This window comes from Pundamilia nyererei, unplaced genomic scaffold (assembly GCF_000239375.1).
Source record: "Pundamilia nyererei isolate P.nyererei 1_Seehausen unplaced genomic scaffold, PunNye1.0 scaffold00017, whole genome shotgun sequence".
Classification (NCBI taxonomy): domain Eukaryota; kingdom Metazoa; phylum Chordata; class Actinopteri; order Cichliformes; family Cichlidae; genus Pundamilia; species Pundamilia nyererei.
Window position 1 is genome coordinate 2,319,440 of NW_005187418.1, and position 22,389 is coordinate 2,341,828.

At 40.3% G+C, this 22,389-nt stretch overlaps 1 protein-coding gene across 1 annotated transcript in view; it reads right to left on the reverse strand.

The window, feature by feature from the left end:
* The window catches only part of tbkbp1 (TBK1 binding protein 1), a 68,878-nt gene extending 48,262 nt beyond the window's left edge, over positions 1-20,616 (reverse strand). Inside the window, exon 1 of the mRNA XM_005725811.1 lies at positions 20,197-20,616. The gene's annotated coding sequence lies outside the window, so the exon portion shown is untranslated. The remainder of the gene's footprint in view (positions 1-20,196) is intronic.
* Between the last annotated feature and the right edge of the window lie 1,773 nt (positions 20,617-22,389).

Consider the following 22,389-nt stretch of genomic DNA (forward strand, 5'->3'; position numbering starts at 1 on the left):
AAAGACACCAACTCTAACAAATGACGTTCTGTGCCATGCCATACTGCTCTATGATTCATCACTGGGGGAATCAGCTGTGTATGCAGGCGGCCACAGAACTATCTGTGTGTACGTGTGCGTGTTTTTGTGTGTAAGTAAGGCAGCTGCCATTTGGGAGATTGATGGCAGGGGCAGGATGGAGACAATGAGTTGTGGGGTTTTTTTGCTCTCTGCTCTCTGTTTTCTGTCAGCTCCATCTCTCTTTTCTCTCATCCTCCCCTCATCTTTCTTTCCACCGAAGCTGAAACAAATAGTCAATTCCTTCACCTTTCTCTTCCCACCACCACCACCCCGTCTTTCCTCCCTCTCTCTTGCTCTTTCTCACTGTCATTCATCCATCTTGGTATTCAGCAGCAAAGTTTAGCACAGCCCCCCCCCCCAACCCACTCTGAGTGGGTTAGAAAAAACCTTTATCTTGACTTTGAATGAGAACTTTCCCCACAAAAGACATTAATCTCCTCATTATTATTATAGCCAATCCAATACTTGGATTCCCTCACTCTGAAATCTGAGTCGAGCTAAGCTGCAGCCCAGAAGCAAAGACAAAAAGACAGAGAGGGTGAGAAAAGAATGACTTTTCTTTTGGGGCTACAATTAAAGTCCTGCCTCCTTTGACCAACTTAATGTAGCCTCCCCATTTAACCACGACCACACACGGTCACGGACACATGCTGTGTACATGCAGTACACTCACACACACGCTGACACGATGACTGAATCGGATGACTCACGAGTACTAGTGTGTTTCGCAGTGAAACAAAGCCTGTAATTTGGTCTCAGCTGGTAAAAAGCGCATTAAGGAAGAGAGCACAATGCTTTGTCTCGTTGCACAGTTGGCACGCCAGCAGGCTGGAGTGAAAGATGGCTGCTCAGTAAGATGAGATGCACAGTATGATGAGAAAATGTGACAGAGCTGTCGGTGCAGTTAGCCTAGAGGTCAGAGCGGGATATTTAAAACTGTGCTGAATGTTTGTGCCACATTACATTAGTAATATTAGGGCAAAATGACATTATAGGAAACATATTGCTCATAATAATATACCCAGAGCAAGTTGTTGCATGACTCTCTAGCTTTACAGATCCACCATCCACTGTAAACGGAGTAGTTTCCAGATGCAACTCTTTCACAAAAAATCTTTGTGTTATATCCACCATGTATTTCACAGCAACTGAAACTGGTGTAGACATACCAGCCCATCTCGCTAATGCACCAACCCAGTGTGTCGCACACTGCACGACCGCCAATCTTAGCTATATATAAGCTTTTATAACAGCGCTAAATAGAAAAAAAAGTAAAAAAAAAAACAAAGTAAAGAAAAGACGACGGAAACACCCTTCAAATATGTTCAAATATGAGTGTTGATGTGGCATAGTTTGTCCACCAGAGGGCACTGTGCTGCTTCCTTGTTGTTAACACAGGTTTGGGATTCCACACACAAAAACCAGCTAATCCAGAGTGTAAACAAGCAAAAATAACTACACATAACAAATTTTAGGAAACTCTGTCCATGTTGTGTGTCTTAAAGGAAAAAAAATATTGGCTGTATTTTTAGATCACCAAAATACTGGTATCCCATATACCAGTAATACTGTAGCTATATGTTTGCTATTAGTTGCTTACCACAGCTATTCCGTCATCTTAAAGTTTTCCCTAAATCACTTCTGTTGTGTATTGTAAGCTTTTTATTAATTTTTTTGAAAAAATTTTTGTGAGCTTTAGCTGTATTTTTTCTGTTTTTGTTGTGTTTTCTCCAGTTTTTGCTGCTGTTTTTTTTTTTTTAAGTTGCAGTGCGTACACACATCTTAAAAATCTATTGTTCGGGCTCGAGATGTAATTGACAAAATAACATATTTACTTTTATGCCATAAGAATAAGGATAGGGTTTGAGTTTTGGCTACCAAATACAAAGAAAGCTAAAACTGAGGCTTCAAAATTGTAATCCACAAACCAAACATGGTTCAGATTACTAAATAATCACAAATAAATAAACAATAATATTACATGAAAAAACTTGATGGATGGATGGGATATCCATTTACCACATATTAGCAATATTATTAAGCCTAAGCTACAGGTCCTTTCAGAATAAAAGACTCTAGCAACCAAGCAGGAGGTGTTTTATGTATATGTATGCTTGTTTATTTGGTGTTTAATAGCCTCTTAGTCCAATCTTATTATCAAATGCCAAACACTGATTAGCTTTGAGCTTTGAAGGGCACAAAACAATGAACGTAAAGATATCTTCTTGCTCTCTGAAAACCTCAGACGGATATTTTTCTCTTCATTTTCTGACATTTCATGGACTGGAGAATCAAACTTCCTTTTTATTCATGATGAAGAGGATTGAGTTTGTTGCTGTCCTAATTTTGTGATGAAGCTTTTTAACTTATGCCCCATCCTCCATGGGATGAGATGGCTCTCATGGTTTATTTAATAACATCTCATAATCATTACACACATGGCACAGTGCGGGTTTAGTTTTGTGGCTCCTTGCAGTGATGCCGCAGTTGTTGACTCTTTTAAAACTTGCTGCAAGGGTGGATTAGGTGGCGGGGAAGACGCTGTAATGCAAAACGGTACAGCACTGCAAAGCTTCACAGCCTTGTAGTGGAAAGCAGCATCAGTCAGATGCCATCACACGTTCGTGCATACATACATTAACTCCAGCCAAAGGCCTTGACAGCTCAGATCATTCCAGCGCCAGTGGCCCTGACTCTTACTTGGATCCCACTTTTGTCTTGTTTTCCCGGCATCTGAAGGCTTGTTCGCTTCACAGAACATCACATCCTCCTCCAGTATGTCTGTTCTGCTGTCATACACTGACTAAAAGACTGACTGATAGTTAGACACACACACACGTATGCACACAAATGCACACAAATATGCTTAAAATGTAAAAATATGAAAAATGATGGTATGCCAAATATGCATGAGAACGAGAAGTAATGCAAACAGAGCAAAGTGGAAAAGTCACTGTTATTTTCAGTCATGAAAATGCATTCAGAATTAAGACCATGTCTATTTGGATATCAATTTTTACCCTACTTTACTCAAATTAACTTCTCTTTACTGCATATTTATTCAGATGCCGGATTCATGGAAATTGCACAAAAAACCTGAACATATTTAGTGGGCATATCCACACAAATGCATCATAAAGCACCACACATAATGTGGTTTTAACAAGTTATGGGCTTATCTGAGGAGATCCGGAGCCTAAAATTTTATTAGAAATCAACTCTATTATATATCCACATTATAACGCATTCATATCCAATCGTACCCCTCAGCAAATACGCAATCTACTACACTGAGCTGCAAAAAGAGAGGTTGATTCCAACCATGGCTTCCATCATTTTAAGACATTAAGATCTACGAGAGGCTGCTAAAGACAGAAAATATAACCAAGTGTTTAATTGGCTCTGAGTGCTGATGTGACAATCTGTGGCTGCTGATTAATTAGAAGTGCATGCTTCTGCTGCTGCCACTGCTGCTGATGCATGTTGGATGAGTCCAGAGACAAGATCATGTGTGAGGGAAAAGAGAGCAGTGGCTTGGATCAGAAAGAATATATGATAAACACGAGCGATGCATGCACTCATGATGAGCGCACGTGGATGAGATCATGAATAAAAAATACCGACAGCACATGCGTGTCCCCTGTGTGTGTTTTACAGCAGCACGAGTGCCTCTTTGTAAGGTGTGAGTACATTACTTTAATGAAAGTCACTGTCCTTGGCAAAGGACATAGCCGCTCAACCGCTGAGGGCTGCTCTCTTTTTCACCAGTCTGTCACACACATATACACACACACAAACACACACTTGTTTTCATGTCTTAGTGGGGACATCTGATTGATATAATGCCCACCCTAGCTCCTTACCCTAACCCTAACCATCAGAAATGAATGCCTAAACCGAGCCCTTACCCTGAACCTAACCATAACCTAACTGTAACTCTAGAATCACATTTTCAGCCTCAAAAATGCCTTCAAATTCTTCAGGACGGGCATTTGGTCCCCACAAGTGCCAGTTTCTGGTGCTCACAGAGATGTTTAAATAAACACACACACACTGCAATATGCGTTTATCTTTAAATGGCTTTGTGAGGATATCCACTTACATAACAAACGTTAACAATTAAAACTAAACACCTGGCCCAGACCTAACTAATGTAGTCATAACATCAATCCAAAATAAGTCATCTCAACCAGGCCTTTGAAGATGAGTCAGGAAAGGAGAACCAACCAAGAATTAAAACACACACACGCACTTTAAACCAGGCTCTGTGATGCTCTCCTTTGTGTAAAGACTAGAGTACTGCAAGATGAAAAGGTGAGCGTGTGTACACATGCATGCATGTGACTGTATGTAGGGGGAATCAAAAGATAGTGGGGGGGCGAGTATGTGCAAAGGAAAATGTACTCAAGGAACTCTATTGAAGTCTGAGGGGATAGTCCAATACTGGGAGGCCAAGACCAGATTGCCAGCTTGCAAAAGATGCAACTGATCCCCACGGTCCCAAAAGCCAGATTATGTCGAGTATTTAACTCAACATAATCTAATTAACCATGAAAATTTCAACTGCTAAAATTAAGCTGTGTTAGGTCCTCTCTCCTCCATCTTGTAACTCCTCTCGTGGTAAATCAAGACTTATTTGTTTTAATATACAGTGAACTAATTTTACCTGAATTCTTTTACCATACGGCTTTTACTTTGCTTGATGTTTGAAGCAATTAAGGGAGAAAACTTGGTCGGGTATGTTGGTTAGGTAGCACCCTTAAACTACATTTGAGCAGAGATACCAATTAAACGGTGGCATTTTTAAATATCAGCTTACATCTCAACTATAAAATTTGTTTCAAATCAATTTACTCTTGATCACCTAAACACTTAATTGGCTGTTCCGTCTTGTTTTAACTCTTGAGAAGTGGATTGTTTGTGGCTGCACAGTGGAGGTCAGTAGAGGTCTACAACACCAATGTAGCCATGTGTAAAGGCCACTAAAGTTTATCTAAATGTCACATTGCCACAGTCGAGAACACACGAGTACATATAATAACTGAAAGAACATGCATCAGATAAAAGAGACATTAGAGCAAATAATGTAGACATAGTGTTTTGAAAAGCCCAGAATAAAATCCATGGAAGTGTGAGTGTGTTACCTGAATTTTTAGGAAATGCTTTGAAAACCTTTTCCATCTGGACTCTGTTTATATTTGGTTGTAGAGTTTTGATCTTGGACGTCCCACACATCCATGGAAAGCCAGAGGGAGGAAAAACCCCAGCGGCGCCCCGTTACAAAACTGAGCAGACATCAATGATATGACACTGATTAAGTTGGTGTTGGGGTGGAGGTGGGTGTCATATACACAGCAAAAAAAGCCCCTTTATGAGACTTGTCAGTCGGATGAGCACAAAGATACTAGCTGATGTGGCACTGAGATCAGCTAATATGACAGAATGTCGCTGAGATTTTTTTTATTAGCCAAGGAAGCTATGAAGCTGCTATGACAGAATTTTTCTGTAAATTTCAAATGAGCAAGTGAGAAACATTTTCTCATTTCTAGAGCAAATTAGGAAGTATTTCATCAAACAAACTTGGGGATTTATTCCGATGTTTGAAGCCACCATTTAGGACTTGGTTATTAGAGAAACTTGATGCATCTGCAAACACAAAAACTGTGATGCATCCCTTTTACTTTGCTGCACCTCTTTTAGAGTCAGTGCATATTAAAATTATATAAACTAATTTTCAAATATTCTTACAAAATGTAATCCAAGTGCTCACAAAAGCCCCTGAGGTGCTTTGAGGAACCCTGCCTCTAAATCTGTTTCTCCAAGCAGCATACTCTTTGCAAATCCAAACCATACGCTAGTAAGCAGTCAGTGGAAGTAAGCACAATTTCGTCTGCCATTATGGCAAGCAAAACTTTCATCTCACTTGTACACTATCCATGTGAGCTATCCATGTGTCTGTGTAAGTCCCCAGCCAGCTAAACTGCAGAACACACTGAAAGCCTTACCAAAAGGGTTGAACTACTCCATTCTGCGCTTGCATGGAGTGCATTTCAGTATGGATGGGATCCAACCAAAGTCATCAGTTTCAGCCTCACGTGTGTCTCTTTTTCATTCTGTGGATAATAAAGGAGGTATGCATGCACCGGTAGTCACCGCACGATTGTTGTTTGATAGGAACAGGCGTCTGAGCTGCCAGCGGAGTGACAAGAACAAACATATGAATGACAGAAGGCAGAGAAAAATTCACTGTAACTGACTTGAGGGAGCTGGGGACATGCGACGCTTGTGAAGGATAAAGGACACGACTACAGTAGATTACAGCACAGCTGATTGGATGAATAAAGGTAGAACTCGGAGGTAGAACTCAGAGAGAAGGGGCAGGGAGAGATGATTAAAAGAAAAGAGGCTAAAGGGGTTTGCAGCCTGTGCCATGCTTTCTGTTTAGAGGTAGAGGTAGGAGAACTGCATTCGACAGCCAATTATTACACTCAGACAAAGGCGCAACAGCAGACTTGTTAGGGCACTGAACCCATATGTTTCAGTTCACGTGTCTCTCTCTCACACGTGTAGACCAGCTTTAACTTAAGACGCACCATTCACCCAAGCAAAAGGAAAGGACTGTGCATCTATTCTCTAAAGATAGTAACCTTCTGCATAAATGTACTAATCCTCCAGCTTTTGTCATCTAGCTTTAAGTAAAAAATGCTTAAAAAGGTGGCGGAAAGGGCTTCGACTGAATAGCAACAACAATAAAACAAGGTGATATATGAGGAGAGCAAAACAGTCTTCATGGATTTTGGATCCAAAAATCTGTTTTCTTTAGTCACGCGGGATTACGAGGCGGCGTGTGTATGATTCACGCAGCTCATTTCCAACCTTCTTGTAGCATCTACGATAGCGCTACCGGTGCAAGTCGAGAGTTTCAGATTTGGGAGATATTATGTGGAGTATGAAGAAAAAAAATTCTTCCTAATTTTCAGTACTATTGTGTTTACTTGCAATGGGACATGAATTCACTATGTCTTTTTGTGGACAGTTCATCTGGTTATTGGCTTTCAGTACCACGGACAGCAGCCCACTCAGCAAACAACACTGTCAAGGCCTTCCTACAGGAAACAATGCTCTTGGACGCTGAATAGATGCAACGCTGTTTCTATGAGACAGTAAACGAATTAGCCTGGATTCACAGAATGAGCTGCTTTTCCAGATTTAATCCTTAATGATTAAAATGACTGCAGTGTTACAGTTTTGTGGGTGTCAGTCTTAAATGGTCAAGTCCATTTAGGAAATATTACAAAAGAAAAATTACAGTGGCAAACCACTCTCTGTCTTTTGACAACAATTCAGCTAGGTTTTGATGCTCAGCAGATGAAACTGGAAATACTGGCTCGGATATCCTTATTACGTGCTGCAATGTAGGCACCTAAAAATTGGCTGCTGAAGTCGTTACACTAGTGGATTGGATCCTTTCTTTCTGATTTAATTTGAGATTGATCAAATATTAATTATAATTAATCATACTTGTGTGTTTTTTCAAGGTTGAAGATAGTAGCAACCACGTATAAATACGGTATTATTGGCTAATATAAGTATTTTCTTGGCTGTAAACAGTTTTTGTTTTTATTACCAGTAATTTTGTGCAAGTTTATAAGTTTAAAACTGTGTGTGCTGGAGTCAGTGCAGTACATTTACCACTTCAAAGGATCCCTGAAAACCCGAAACTATTATATTATCACTAACTTCTTTACTATCTTTGATTAATCAAATAAATAATAATGATGTATCGGCAATAAGCAGTTCCTCCACTGGACGTGTTAAGAAGAAAACAAAGCAGGTTATCAAATAGTTCTCAAATATCAAATAGCCTACATTCTTTTCACACTAACAGCCACTAACTACACTGACATTGCAGGCATTAGCAGTATTAAGCATGTCTGCTGGTGTGCTGGGGTGCGTTTGTGTGGCATACCCCAAAATTCTGACTGATCTCAAACATCAGTAAAGCTGTTTATTTTTCATAAATCGAGGCTGTATTTCCTTTGAAGCAAGGATAACTTGACATATGAATGTGCGATGAGTAGATCATTAAAATGTCACTCGTCGTTTTTCTGCATATGCACCTCTTTTTTTATTTCTGTATTTTCCTCAGAAAAAAACTTGTAGTCACTTGAAACGTTGTTAATAAAATTAAACGGAGTACGGATTCCAATGAGGGGGCGCTCTTTGATCTCCGACTTAACTAGTAAATCCCGTTCTGTTTATTATTTCTTCTTTCTCCTCACAATTCTGGATGTGTATGAAGTAGATTGAGAGACGTTGCATACCTGGGAGGCATGATAAAAAATTGACTATATTATTAGTTCAGGCAGACCACAAAGTCAATCTCAGCCTGCAGTCCCAGCAGATCAGCTGATCGCAATACCAGCCAACATCAGCTGATAGTTTCCTTTCTGTCCAGTTGTTAATGTTTCATTTAATTGTTTTACTTGCTTTAGCCTGCCTATATTTGCTACTTTGTCTGCAAGCTGCTTTGGAACCCACCAGGGCCTCATTTATGTCATGTCTTTTAACTTTAATAGTGGGGTTGACTTTTACTTTTGGGGGGTTTTACTGTAGATGGAACAGGAATTGCAGATTAGCCATGAGCCATATAGAAGACTAAAGTCACTGATCATTAGCAGACATTCATCTCCATGCTCATACCTCTTGTTATCAGGACATTGGCTCAGTAGTGCCACTTGTGGTCAAGAATTGGATATGAGATTTTAGGATAACCCCCCCTGACCTGCACTGGAAAACTAACAAGCACTGTTTTTGCTGAAGGTCCAAACAGATCATTGTGCTTCCACTCAGTCTTCCTGTGTGACCTGCATGTCACTCGATCTGATGCACACTGTTTGTCAGCTACATATTTATTGGAAATCTATGTGCTGTGCTGAGAATCCAAAGATTATGCCTCAAATGAAATTATTCTTTGTATCCTCAGAGTCAGTTTGATGACATTTTGTTGGTCGGATCTGTCTCCAGCCAGAAGCAGGCATCTTTCCTCTGATAGAGGTTGTCAATATGCCTGACTGCTCTTTTCTTCTTGGCTTGAGTAAAACAAAATCTGACATACTTGTGTACAGACTGAAAGGAAGGTTGTCTTCGGTTTTGAGTATATATGTGTGTATACGTCTTTAAAAGGAGATGAATAAAGTCACAGCAGCAGCAACATTAAAACGGCAAACATTTTCAGAGATGTCAACAAAAAGGCATACAAAGCACTGGTGGGGCATTCTCATAGTGTGAGGAGATATTTTTAGGTGCACCAGACTAAGCTTAGGAAGTCCTGTAACGAGTGACAAGCAAGTGGGTAACCTGGTTTTACAGAGACACAAAAAGAATCACATGAATCCCCAGTGAGCACGAAGACTCCAGGCCCAAAACGGACTTTCTACCTCCTTCCCGAACAAGGATTTCTCAATGTCTCACACACAATCCTTTTTATGCCTCTTTTGCTCTGCTTTTACTACAAGTCTCTGTCACACAGCTGATCTGGTCACACACACACCCATACACACAAACACGCACTAACAGCATGCATATTACACTACATTATCCCTCTGTTGGTTGGCTTGGTGCCTTGAGTGGGCAGAGAGAGTGAGTGGTCACATTACACTACTGTTACATCACTCCTTCAGTCTCCTCAGCAACCAGGTGTCCTCCAACAACAAAAGCAACACAACCGTGTTATATCATCCCTGCAGCTGCAACACAATGTTCAAGGTGTTTTATGTATATCTATATATATATTTATTAAAAAGTCATTCCTCGTTATCACCTTCCAGCTCTACTGCTGTGCAAAGTCTTGGTGGTATTTGGTGCAGTCAGTGGGGTTTCTGCTGAACAATGGAGAAACAGTTGTGACAGGGCAGTGGGAGGTGTGAGGTTTTTCTTCTTCTCAGAGCAGCAAAGACGAGTTTGAAAGAAGTGAGGCTTGAAAGAATATGGTAAAGTGACTCAACCAAAGCCAAAACTCTGATTGAAAGGAGAGCCTCGATGCAGGTGGGCTGCCCCTGGCTTTTACAGAAGCAGCAGTAAAGAGAGAATCAGTGGTCACTTTCTTAGCCCACAGATATTACACCACAGTTATATAAAAACATTTTGAAAAAGGTCTTTAGACAGAGAGCAAAGTGAATTCATACACTGCATTTTTTTTATTTCAAGAGAATTGATTAACAATTCAAAGTAGACTGGCATGTGGAGAAATGCAAGGCTTTCTGGTCACATTGACCTCTCCCATCTGTTACGGATGGTTTGATTCTTTCAATAGGATAATAGGCCATGTCAAAAAATGGAAATAATCTCAAAGTGATTCCTTCAACATGACAGTGAGTTTAATGCACTCAAACGGACATTTGCATGACAGCTGTGCAGCTAATAAACCTGCAGGAACTCTGTGATGCTATCATGTCAATATGGACCAAAGTCTCTGAGGAATGCTTTCATCACCTCGTTGTACAATTTATTACTTTTGTAGTTTTAATCATCTGTTATATCTAGTATGATAAACTCTTACACTGACATGGCAAGATATTCAAGCGTTCAGGCGACTTCCCTCAGTATCTCATCTGAACGACTTTATTTGGATGAAGAAGCTGAAATGGAGCATTTCTAAATGCCATTAGCATTTTTCACAGCTCAGTGGACAATGGACAGCTTGGATAATAATTCCATTCACTCAAGTTTGGATAACAAGGGGACGGGCTGTTAATATCTGAATGTGTGACTGCTTAGGGTTTTTGTTTTTTTGCCTTTTTGGACTTGAACTTAGCAGTCAGTACTCATAAAACTGATGCCCATGTCTTTGAAATTCTCCCAGAGTTGCATAAAATTGATATTTCTCTCAAACGTTTATTTCCAAAAAGATTTTAAACCACAACATCAAAGTATTGTAATAAAAAAAGGACATATTTATATCTGTGTCTCCAGATTTGTTTGGGTTTTTTTTTTTTGTTGTTGTTTTTTTACCCTTTTGTCTCCTGAAGGTAACCAGGAGGTCGCCTCAAGAGGATTTATTCCCTGAAATTATCAAAGCTTTGTCACCTATATGTTCTCCAGGTGTAACAAGTTGTGCAGCATTTTCCACTGTGCCATAAACCTGATTAGTGAAATCTGAGTGGATTTTGAGGCTCATGGGAACTGTCTATCACTGGCTTAACATTACTGCCTTTTTTATTTTTTGCTTTTATTTGGATTAAAAAGAGACACTTTGTGCTCTGGAACCAATCACCGTTATCAACCGTACTTCAAAAGAAGCCTCTTATGTCTGTTTTTATGCAGGTGAGCCTGGGGGTTGTGCTTAATTGGATTTTGGTGCTTTCTCTATTAAAATGATTAACATTTAGTCACCAGTCGTGACTGGTTAGCATCTTTCGGAAATGGTCATTATCTTAGCTCAAAATGATGACTGTTAGAAAATTCTATTTTCACAGATGTCAAACAGAGAAACCTGCTGCAGTGACTTACACAACTGAGTACCTGACTTGCTCTAGCCTGCAATACTTTGACTTATTTAACAGCCAGGCCTAAATAGAGACAACGCATGAACAAAACATAAAGGCAGGACACACAGCAGTTAGTGGCAGTCATTCCCTGTTTTTTCTCCCTGTCTCCTTCTTCCTTTACCCCTAGTGACCCTTGAAAGCCATCCATGAATATTCCGTCAGCCAGCAGGGCCTCTGCTCTCTCTTTTCATTTAGTGATTCAGTCAGTAAGTAGCTTACATAAACGTCCATATTTATGTATATGAACACATAAGTGAGTAGATCCTCCCAGCGAGCTGACCCAGGGGCAGGAGACACTGAAAGCTAAAGTATGGAACAGTGGCGAATCTATTGGAGGAAAATGAAATAAGTTTTGCATAAATTGTCTATCTGAGAGTTATGTCGGGACTGTTTCTAGGCAGGATGCTTCCTTGCTGTGTGTGCGCATGCAATCGGTCTAATGTTCGCTGGCCACCAGTGACGATACTGCAGAGTGAGACAAACGACCTCATATTCCTAAGGCTGAGCCCGACTCTCAGGTGCTGAGTGGAAACTACAGCATCATCAAGGTGCTGAGTGAACAAAGTGGATTATTAATTGCAACTTCTATGTGCACCATTGTCTGTAAAAAAAAATAAACAATTTAAAACAAAATTCTTCCTAGCAACAAAAAAGCTTAATGGTGACATTGTTGACGCCTGTATTTTGATTATTTTGAGTATCTTATGCCTGTCAAACTGTGTTATGTTTTGCATTTTTTTAAATAGATTTAGCTAAAGAAATGGGAACAAACTGTGTGTTATTTTGACAGGTTGCTAGGTTCTTGCCAAGTTGTCAGTTATGTGTAGACATAACACAATTCATCCCTTTGCCATTTTTATGCTTGAATAATTTATAGGTATTGGGATCTATCCTGTCTTCCTTCTCTCACCCCAACCGGTCGCAGCAGATGGCCCCGCCCCTCCCTGAGCCTGGTTCTGCTGGAGGTTTCTTCCTCTTAAAAGGGAGTTTGTCCTCCCTTGCTCATAGGAATCATATGATAGTTTTTCACTGTATGCATTAGTGCAGGTTCTACCATACAATATAAAGGGCCTTGACGTGACTGTTGTTGTCATTTGGCACATTATAAATAAAATTGAATTGAACTGAATTTATAAACCACTATAAAGAAACTATAAAGAAATGGGAAGGCTCAAGACTTTTGCATGCCGTGCACCGTGACTGTTTGTGCCTCATTTTGCAGCAATGTCGTATCTCTTGCCAAATAACCTCGTTGAGAGTTACTGTTAATCTAACAATGCCATCCATAAAACTAAACCCCTATAATTTAACTAATGAAATAAATTGACATAAATCCACAATTTCCTTTTGATTAAATGTTGGGCTGTAAGTGAGGCCTGAGTTTGATCAAATACGTATTAACAGTGTGGAACAGAATGGTTTTAATAAAGCTAGAGAAAGCTGCAATAATCAATATTTTTAAATTAAGAATCGATCAAAGACTTAATTCAAGATGACAGCAAAGGCCAATAAATTTTGGAAATAACCGCCTCATTTACTGGATAACAAACACTTTATTATCCCAGCAGACCTCTGAGCTGTGATGCAATCCATTTACATCAATTCTACGTCATCATTTTGACCTGACACTCAAATTAATTCTAATTCATTAGAAAATTATTCGTTGTCGTTAATCCCATCTCCCCGTGACATCCCCTGAGGTGAGAACATCATTAACGCTATCGTCGAAGCTGCAATAAGCCAACGCAGGCTGTGCAAGCGTCACGACGAAGAAGACAGACGTGCAATAACAGTTTGTGCCGTCCTGATGCAGCCGATATACAGTGAACACTCAGCTATGAGAGGAAATAACGCATGCAGTGTCTTAAATTAAATCCTGCTTTTGAAGCCAGTCTAAAGAGCACAGCAGTTAAACACAAGCAGCTTGTCACTCACAGAGCAGAAAGCTGGAGAGGCCAAGGTCTTTACGACATTAAAAAAATCCTGCATACTTGCTTTAGTTGAATTTTTGCCAACTTTTCTTTCTTTCTTTTTTTTAAAGAACACGACTTTCTGTCCTTTGTGTTATGTTCTGTCCTTTATTTGCTTGAATGGCTTCAATCTTTCTGCATGTTTTTGACTATTTCAATGCATTATCATGTCAGAACTGCCTTTTGAAAGATCTCGTTTGCAGAAGACGATAACGACAGTTATGCTTTGTACGAAGAAGACAGTGTGTACTGCTCAGCGTTGTCACTCTTAACGTGCTGACAGCTCCCAGATTCAGTCCAGCAGGGCGGCAAGGTTCAGGGAAGAAAAACAACACAGATTTATATAGAACAATAAAATGACTCATCCAACTATCCTCACAATAAAAATAGCAGCGTTAATCATATGTTAAAAAACCCAAACTGTACATGTTTGTGTTTAATGACAAGAACTGTTGGTGTTAATTATTACTCTTGTCTGTCAGGAGCTAGAAGTTGTTAAAGAACTAAAAAACCTCAATGCCGCCTATGACTTTAACACTAGAGAACACTTTGTATTCATAATGTTCTAACATTAAGCTCTATTGGCTTCTTTTAGGACACAGCTGCATACATACCCCAGCTCTTCATTTCACTGGCTGTCAGATCCTTTAGTCTCTCATGTACTTACGCTAGAGCCAGCTTTTGTTCCTAGTTTTGTATTCTTCGTGTACTTTGGTTCATTCCAGTTACCTGGGCTCAGCTCACTGTGCATTAAACCTGCTTGTCCTGCTCTCCAGCCATCTCCAACTACTGTCTTCAGTCTGCAGCCACGGACAGCTAGCCAAGATCATCTGCCAATACAAATGAACTCATAGCTCTCTTTTGTGTCCTGCTGTTAACCAACACAGCACTCAAAAAAGAAAAAACACACACACAAACCTTGTCTTGAGTAGTTTCACAAAGGAAGTATGTTATACCCACCAATTGTATAACTCTGCATTGCAACTCTTAGTTAAACACAAGGAGTTCTTTGGTGGCACACAGCAGGTTACAGCATCGGCAAAGTGGGATTGTAACTCCTAACCTTTTTTTCAATGGGGTGTGTTTTCACCCAAAGTGTTTACATAGTGTTAGACAAGCAGGTTTTACAATATAACAGTGGTTGCAGACCATGACATGACCTAATCACTGCCTTTGAAATGGTTTCTTTGGAGAGAGATCAGATCTGTCAACACATGTAGTCAGCTGCTGTCTTTAAAGCAACTGTGATGCGTCACGATTGCAATAAAACATCAATAAGAGTAGGTCACCTATCAGTCTGCTATCAGGTTGTAATTGAAAGGGGTCAAGATGGCCATTACGTTCAATCTCTTTGAGATTAACTGTCATAAATTGGCAAAAATCAGGAATCTGTTGCCATCTGTCGTGAATCTGTTGCCAGTTTGAATTCAAGTTCTGCCAGATTTGAAACAGAAATTCAAAAATCTTCCACAAAAACTCACGTAGTTCTTTCAGGGCAGCAATCTAACTGCGAAATGACACAGGTGCTCAGCAACCTTGTTTTTATGTAGGAATATATGCAGAATACAAGCAGCTGAGTGGAATCCCTGGTTGCAAAGAGATGCCCTGAGTTGCGGTCTTTAGCATTGATTTCAATGTGTTGCAAATCTCCAGTTATTTGCAATGCTTTGCCAATCTGTCTAAGAGAGGTTGCAATGTATTTAGCCATTGTGTGATCGAAAACAGTCGCTCAGTGGTTGCAACACCCTCAGTCTAAACCAGCAACAGCAAAAAACTCAACACAAATGTCGGGGAACTGCTGATTTTTTTCTAGTCACAAAGAGGTTGCCGTGCTCTGCTGTGACTGAGCCACTAGTGCCTGAACCTAACCCAGATAATAAGTCCAAAACATAATGGTCCAAAGGAAATGTGAACCACAGTCTCATAGCAGATAACCTTATGTCACCAGCACCTCTCCAGCCTCCTGAAGTTGATTTTGTAAGTCTCTAAAATAAAATACCATAAAATACCTCATGCATAATGATGAAACACAAATAGCATCTGACGCAACGTGATTATGTAAATTCCCTGGTGAGAATGCATTATTTGACCTGTAGTCTTAGCTAGTTGGTTAGCACAGTTGCCTCACACGCCGAATAACCGACCCCTAGTGGTGGTACCTAGTATAAACAGGAGGGTTTTGTCCCCTCCACTGTGGTGACCCATTGGGAAATAAGGATATGTACCTTAAATAGACAATAGAAAGAAAATACTTCCTACCTAAAAGTACTCTGCACAAGCTTTGTGTATTTTTATGTCGTGATTTCTGCAAAGGAGCTACCCCTATAATTGGAGCTCCACTGACCTTACACAATATCTCCTTTTCAGGTCTTAAAGGGTACTACTTCATATGTGAGAAACCCTCTAAAAATCCCTTTGTGCTTCCAAATGATGTGTTGCATGACTAAGTTCACTTGGAGTTTGAAGCAGAAATACTTGAGTCAATCAGACTTCTGTTCCCCACGCCTTATCTTTCATTCAGGCCAACAGCATGAGACTACATTACAAGCATTACATTTATAAACTTGTAGCAACCAAATTACATTATTTGTCATGTGGGCGTCCATCTATAATATAGTGTGTGAGTGTGTGTGTGTAGTGTTGTGTAATATAAAAGTTGCATTGATTTTATTCATTTATGTGAGTGGCAGCTTTTAGCTTTGCATAATTGAATTAACATCATGAGAATCGTGTCTGGATGAGAAATTCTTCTAATGATAACAGAAAAGCAGATTTATGTTTGCATGTCAGAATCTTAATGCGCACTTTGCAGGAAAAAAAACATCAGTGATTAGCAGAGCCCGAAATGTGCCACTCACAGAGCTGAGCAGACCTAATAATCGACTGCGTTTCTCTATTTTGCAAAACTGAGGCAACGATTTGAAAAGCATTTCTTTTCCAGAAGGGTTAAATGTTAGACCTGCAGAGCAAATGTGCTCTTAAGATTCTGCGTATTGCAAAGGATGTGATTTTTCAGATTTTGCACCCTGAACGAGTCGTGCAAACGGCAACTGTTTCAGCTGTGATTCTCGTTTGCTTCGGCACGTTAATTCATTCAGCACAGAAAAACACTTCCTCTGTGCAATGAAAGGTGCCAATGTTCTCAGTGTGATTGCGTCAGTAACCACTCCTTCCACACACACACAAATACACACAAACACTGTCTTTAAACACATTACAGGAGTTACTCATAGAGCAAGCCTCAAAGTCGGCCGGCACCAAACAGCCGCCCCTAAAAAAGACTTTGTATTATTAAAAAATGATATAAACACTTGACGGTGTGTCTCACACAATGAAAGCTCAATCCCAGAGCTGGGGATGCACACTTTCCCCTCAAGTGTGTCTAAATACAATCAAATAAAACACAACAAACCCCAAAATAACATATGTAATATTAGGTGTAGACGGTGTCCTCGGTATAAATCTAATAATTTTCTAAACAAAATCTGTCTGAGAGGCCATTTCCTCATGAGAGTAAACTCACTGGCATACTCTAACCTCACTTCACAGCGCATCATGTTTCCAAAAAAACAGCATCAACAGCACTCATCAGCAAATAACAAAGTACATTATACAACAGCTTCCAGCATGGAGGAGCTCGCTGCGATCCAATTTAAAGCGTGGAGGGAAAAAAACATGATTAACGAGGGCAGAAAAACAGCAAAACAAGCCCGGACCCATGAGGGACGATACAGCAGTACAGTGGTTATGTGATTGGTGATTAGCAGGTAAAGTTATGATTCACTTACTTAAATTAGCTCCCTCAAAGGCGACCCCCTGGGAACTGACAAGAAGGGTGGGATGAAAGCTGAAGTGGTGCTAATCAACTGAAGTCTGGAGACCGGTAAGATCTGGCTCTGTAGATGGATGGGAAGCTTAAAGTTAAGCGTTCTTAATGTAACCTATTGACCCCTCTTACAGGCCACTGCAGAGGCACTGACAGTGACTGACAGATTGCGCATGGTGCTAATTATTAAGGCTATATGAACATGTGAAATAATGACTCGGATCAGGGATGTTAGTCCCAAAAGAGTGATTAGATATTCAAGGTTTTCATGGTCTAGGCACTCCTCCTTCATGCTCAAATGTTCGCTTTCCTCCTTGTGCACCTGTGTACACGCTATAAGGCCCGTGAAGACAATCCCGACTGCCTTTCAGCACGATGTCCCTGCCCATTCTTGAGAGAATCCTTTAAATATTCACTCTATGCAAAAACATTTTGTGTTTGTCATAAAAGAAAGACAAACGACTTCAAACTACAATATAATTTAATCTAAACACATCCTGAATGAATAAAGATGAGCAGCATGCTGTGTTACTCTTAGTTAGTCTGTAACATTTTCGTGGGAATATCAAGCCGTTATAGTTTAATATGGAATTGTGAGTACATGATGGGAGATTTAGCAATTTTTTCCGATCTTTCGATGTTAAAAAAAAAATCCTTAACAAAGTTTGTTGTTACAGAGATCTGGGTTGTTTTTGGCACCCATACGTCAAAATTTGGGGTTATTAAATTGAAGTTCCAAGTTGTCTTCCTCAATTGTAGCTATTTTCTCAGAAGTTTGAGTTTGTAAGTTAAAAACTTGAGATTTGACCTAATTGGATAATAACCAGACATTTTAACTTTTGGATAGTAAAAGTAATAAAAAATAAAAATAAAAATCAGGCTTTGATGATCTTGACCTCAAAAGTTAATCACTGTGAAGCTCAACCAAATCACACCCGGGGTAAACTTTTCATACAAATCCATACAAAAAACTTTGAGTAAATTTGCTAACAAACACACCAAAAACAAACCACAAGGACCTAAGCAAAAATTCTTTTGTGCATTGACCCTGCACAGAGGACACGGTGCTTTTCTGCTGTCTACATGCTGCATCTTTGTACTGTCACCAGGGGTGCCCATGATCTCCATCAGGCTAAGAGATTTTTTCTCCTTTTCTTGGTTGTTTTATTTTTCGAGGGCTTTTTGGGCTCCGTGCAAGCATGTCTGCAACGGTTGCATATCCATAAACTTTTACTCAGGCCAGCTGAATAGCTACACAAACAAACAAAAATGCAATACCATGAATTCCACCTCAGGGGGTAGATTTGGAGGCACAAACACACACCTAAGAGTCAAGTCTTGGATCCTGTTCAAGTATCACATTCCTTCATTTTTCACTTCATGCTTTGGTGTGATTTATACACCAAAAGCTCTTGGTTAGAACAGCATTTTCTCCAACTTTAATTAAACACCTCTTACAAATCTCCATTTTCTTGGTTTCCACTGTGCCATTTCCATCTCATGTGCAGGAGTCACATCAACCCACATTCATACAACCAGGAGATGCAGCTTAAACACAAGTATCTGTGTCTATATACCAGGCTGGACGGATCCTGGTCAGCTAGCTTGTCCATTACTTTGCTTCAGATTCAAATTTTAAGCCCTTTCAGTTTGGTGAACCACCGGCTTAAGCATCAGCAATGGGTCAAATTCTTTTCTATCTACAAAATAGACAAAAAAATGTGATACTGAGTTACTGACGGTTTACTTCAGTGATGAGTGCGCTTTGCAGTTAAACAGACACATTTATTTTGGAGACATCAGCATGAAACTTGATAGATTTTTTTCCCCCAGTTCACACTCTAGCTTACTATTACAGTCAAATTCTGTTTGGAGAGGCGAATACATGGGTGAAGTTCTGCTGTGAGATTTTTCTTAACCCGTGGCTGTTTTTCCGTGACTTTTCCATTTTTCTCGAACACATTAACGAACCACGAAGAACAGCTACATCCATACGCAAGTGTTTCTATTCCACGAGAAAAGGGAAAGTCTTTGTTTTCCTTTTCACATCCTTCTCTCATTTGTCTTTACTTAGCCAATGCGCACTGTTTGTATTTCACAGCCAGAAATGCTCCACAGACTGCTTCTACAATCCAGTGAGCACACATCCCCCTTCAGCACCAACAGAAAACAGAAAGAAAGCGTGGCTTTGCGAGAACAGCTTGCATATTTTCAGTCTGAAAATGTCTGAAATTCCCAAATATTCTCGCAGGGTTTTAAGAGGATAGTTATGCCTGCAGTGAAAATATATAGAAGGCTGTGCAGAATTTACTGTTTTCCATAACTCTCCTAAGTAGCAATATAGAGTGAGAAAAGCAGATTTGACAACCACTAGCCAACAGATGTAGTCTACACTTTGCTGACCGCGTTGAGCGCGGAGCACGGAGCTGAAGTTGAAGCTTGCCTGCGGCCAGGGGCATCGCTCTTTGTGGTGCTGATGTTGCCAGAGAAGCGAGCACACGCGTCTCCTTTAAGGAGAGCTACGCATCAGCTGTAGGCAAATAAATTGCGCGTATAATAAATAAACACAGTTGTATGCTGTATTTAAAAAAAATGAATAAAATCTTAAATCCCCGTTTTTCTTTTTTCTTTTTTACACGAGGCGATCAGTGCGATGACCAAAACATGGCTGTGGTGTTAGACATGCAGTTTGCTCTCTATCTCCAGCACACACACACACACACACACACGCACACACTATGTCCGTCACATGAAAGCCTTTGCACGGTTTGCATAAAAGAAGACAACTCACGCGCTCCCGTTGATCGATCCGTGGATGCCATCGCTGGAGAGAGTGGGAAGACAGCACCCCTGGAAAAGCGTCCTGTTTCACGGTGTGTCCGGTGCCCGGGAAAAACCCGCTGGCCGCTCCTGTAGTCCTCCTCCTGTGCGCCTGTGGCAGGGATAAGCACGTCTCCTGTAGCTGCTACTGTGCAGGACTGAGCATCACATCGCGCACCGTGGAGCTCCACTAGTGTGGGATGATGATGTCGCGGGAATAGCAGCGTTAGTTTCTCCTTTTAACGAGAACATCTATGTCTCCTGCCTGAGTCACCCTGCATTTTAGAGGGAGAGCTAAGAATCTGACAGCAAACTGAGGCAAACACGAACGTTATAACACTTCGACCCTGTAGTCCAGACGCATTAAGTCCTTACAGAGTCCCCAAACAGCAGAAGGGAATGAGATAAAAGCAGCACATAACGGGACTGAAGTGTTATTTATAGCGCATGCTTCTTTTTTTTTGCAAACAATTCAACAGCTTACATTTAAAGCCACATGGCTCCTGCAATGGCTACATCCTCTATACATGAAAATTATTCACACCTTCTGTTTTCAGGGCTGTGAAGAAAAAAACGCTGCTTGAACTGGCACTGGTGCCAACTAAGCTAGATGAAGTGTCAGGCACTGGAAACACAATTTCAAATCCAGGTCTCTGTCTGATTGCTGCGTCTTTTACATCTTTGACCCTCATATAGATAATTTGGGTCAGTGTCCCACTTCTGAAATGGGCATAACCTCTGCCAAGAAGGAGAAAGTGCTGTTTCATTTGCACGTCTTATTTGGGACTTCCAGCAGTAAATCTTTTATAAAATTGTCTTTCAGTGCACAAAACGCGTCGTGGTCCACTTAAAAATTGATGGTGTATTTGCTTTGCAGGCTTAGGTTTTTATGTTATTGGCTAGTCCTGTGTAAAAATGTAAATAAGCATAGAATGCAAAGATATACTAACTGAAAATGTTGCAAAGACAATGTGTCAGATGTTGAAACTAACAAATGACATGATTTTTGTGCTCACGTTGAATTTGATACCTGAAAAACATTTCAAAGTTGCAGCAGAGCAAGTTTACCACCGCGTTGCATCACCTCGTCTTTTAACGATCCCCTGTGTAAGAGTTTGTGAACTTGGAACATTATTGGACTTTTGAAAGATACTGTTTCCTATTATTACTTGATATAAGTTTTCATCACAGTTAAAGGCCTCCTGTGTCATATTTTGAAACAAAATATTTCATAATGTGTGGCATGATTTCAGTGAGTGGCAGGATTGGACTGCAGGCAGGCTAAATAAGCACTTTTTCACCCTGTAATGTTTAAGGAATGTAGTTTGGCTTTATCTCCATGAAATAGTCCTTGAGCAAAATAATACATTGTTTTCATAGTTGAATATATTACTCCAAAATCTGTATCCAGCCCTCCCTCACTCCTTTTTATCCAGTTCATGTTTGGAGTGGGGCTGGAGCCTATCCCAGCTGTCATAGGGTGGGAGGCTAGGTACACATAAAGACTCAATCATTCACACCCACGTTCATGTTCAGTGGACATTTGTGTCTTTGGAATGTGGGAGGAAGCCACAGAGAAGTGCAGGACCTGGCAACCACTGCACCACCATGCCGCCCAGAATTTTGTGGTGTGGTGGTTACCTATGCTGTGTGCACTAATGCCACTTCATTACTATCACAGACAATGCGCCCAGTCTTTGCACTCACAACATGTTCTGTGGGGTCTTTCCTCTTCAGCCTGAAGGGTAGGACATCCCTGATTTCCAAACAGCACATCAGACTCAGATCTCTCAGACAAAAAGCAGTTCATGGATTTTTTTTACTTGGATGCTAACTGTGTTCAGTGACAGTAGTTTCCACAAGTGTTCCTGAGCCCATACAGGGATTCCCACTACAGAACCACATCTGTACTCAATGAAGATCATTGCTATTCAGTATTGGTTTTCATCCTTTCAGAGGTTTCTGTGGATTCTCTGAATCTTTTAATATTATGTAGACACAGATGATGAAATTCCCAAGTTCACCTTATCTAGCTTTTGCTTGTGAACTCTTTGTCCATGCAGAACGATGAACACTTTGCAATCTTTACTTCTGAAGGTTCAGCCTCACAGGTGAAATTTCATAGTTTCAGTAATTGATTTGTGGGTTTTGAGACCATCTAGTA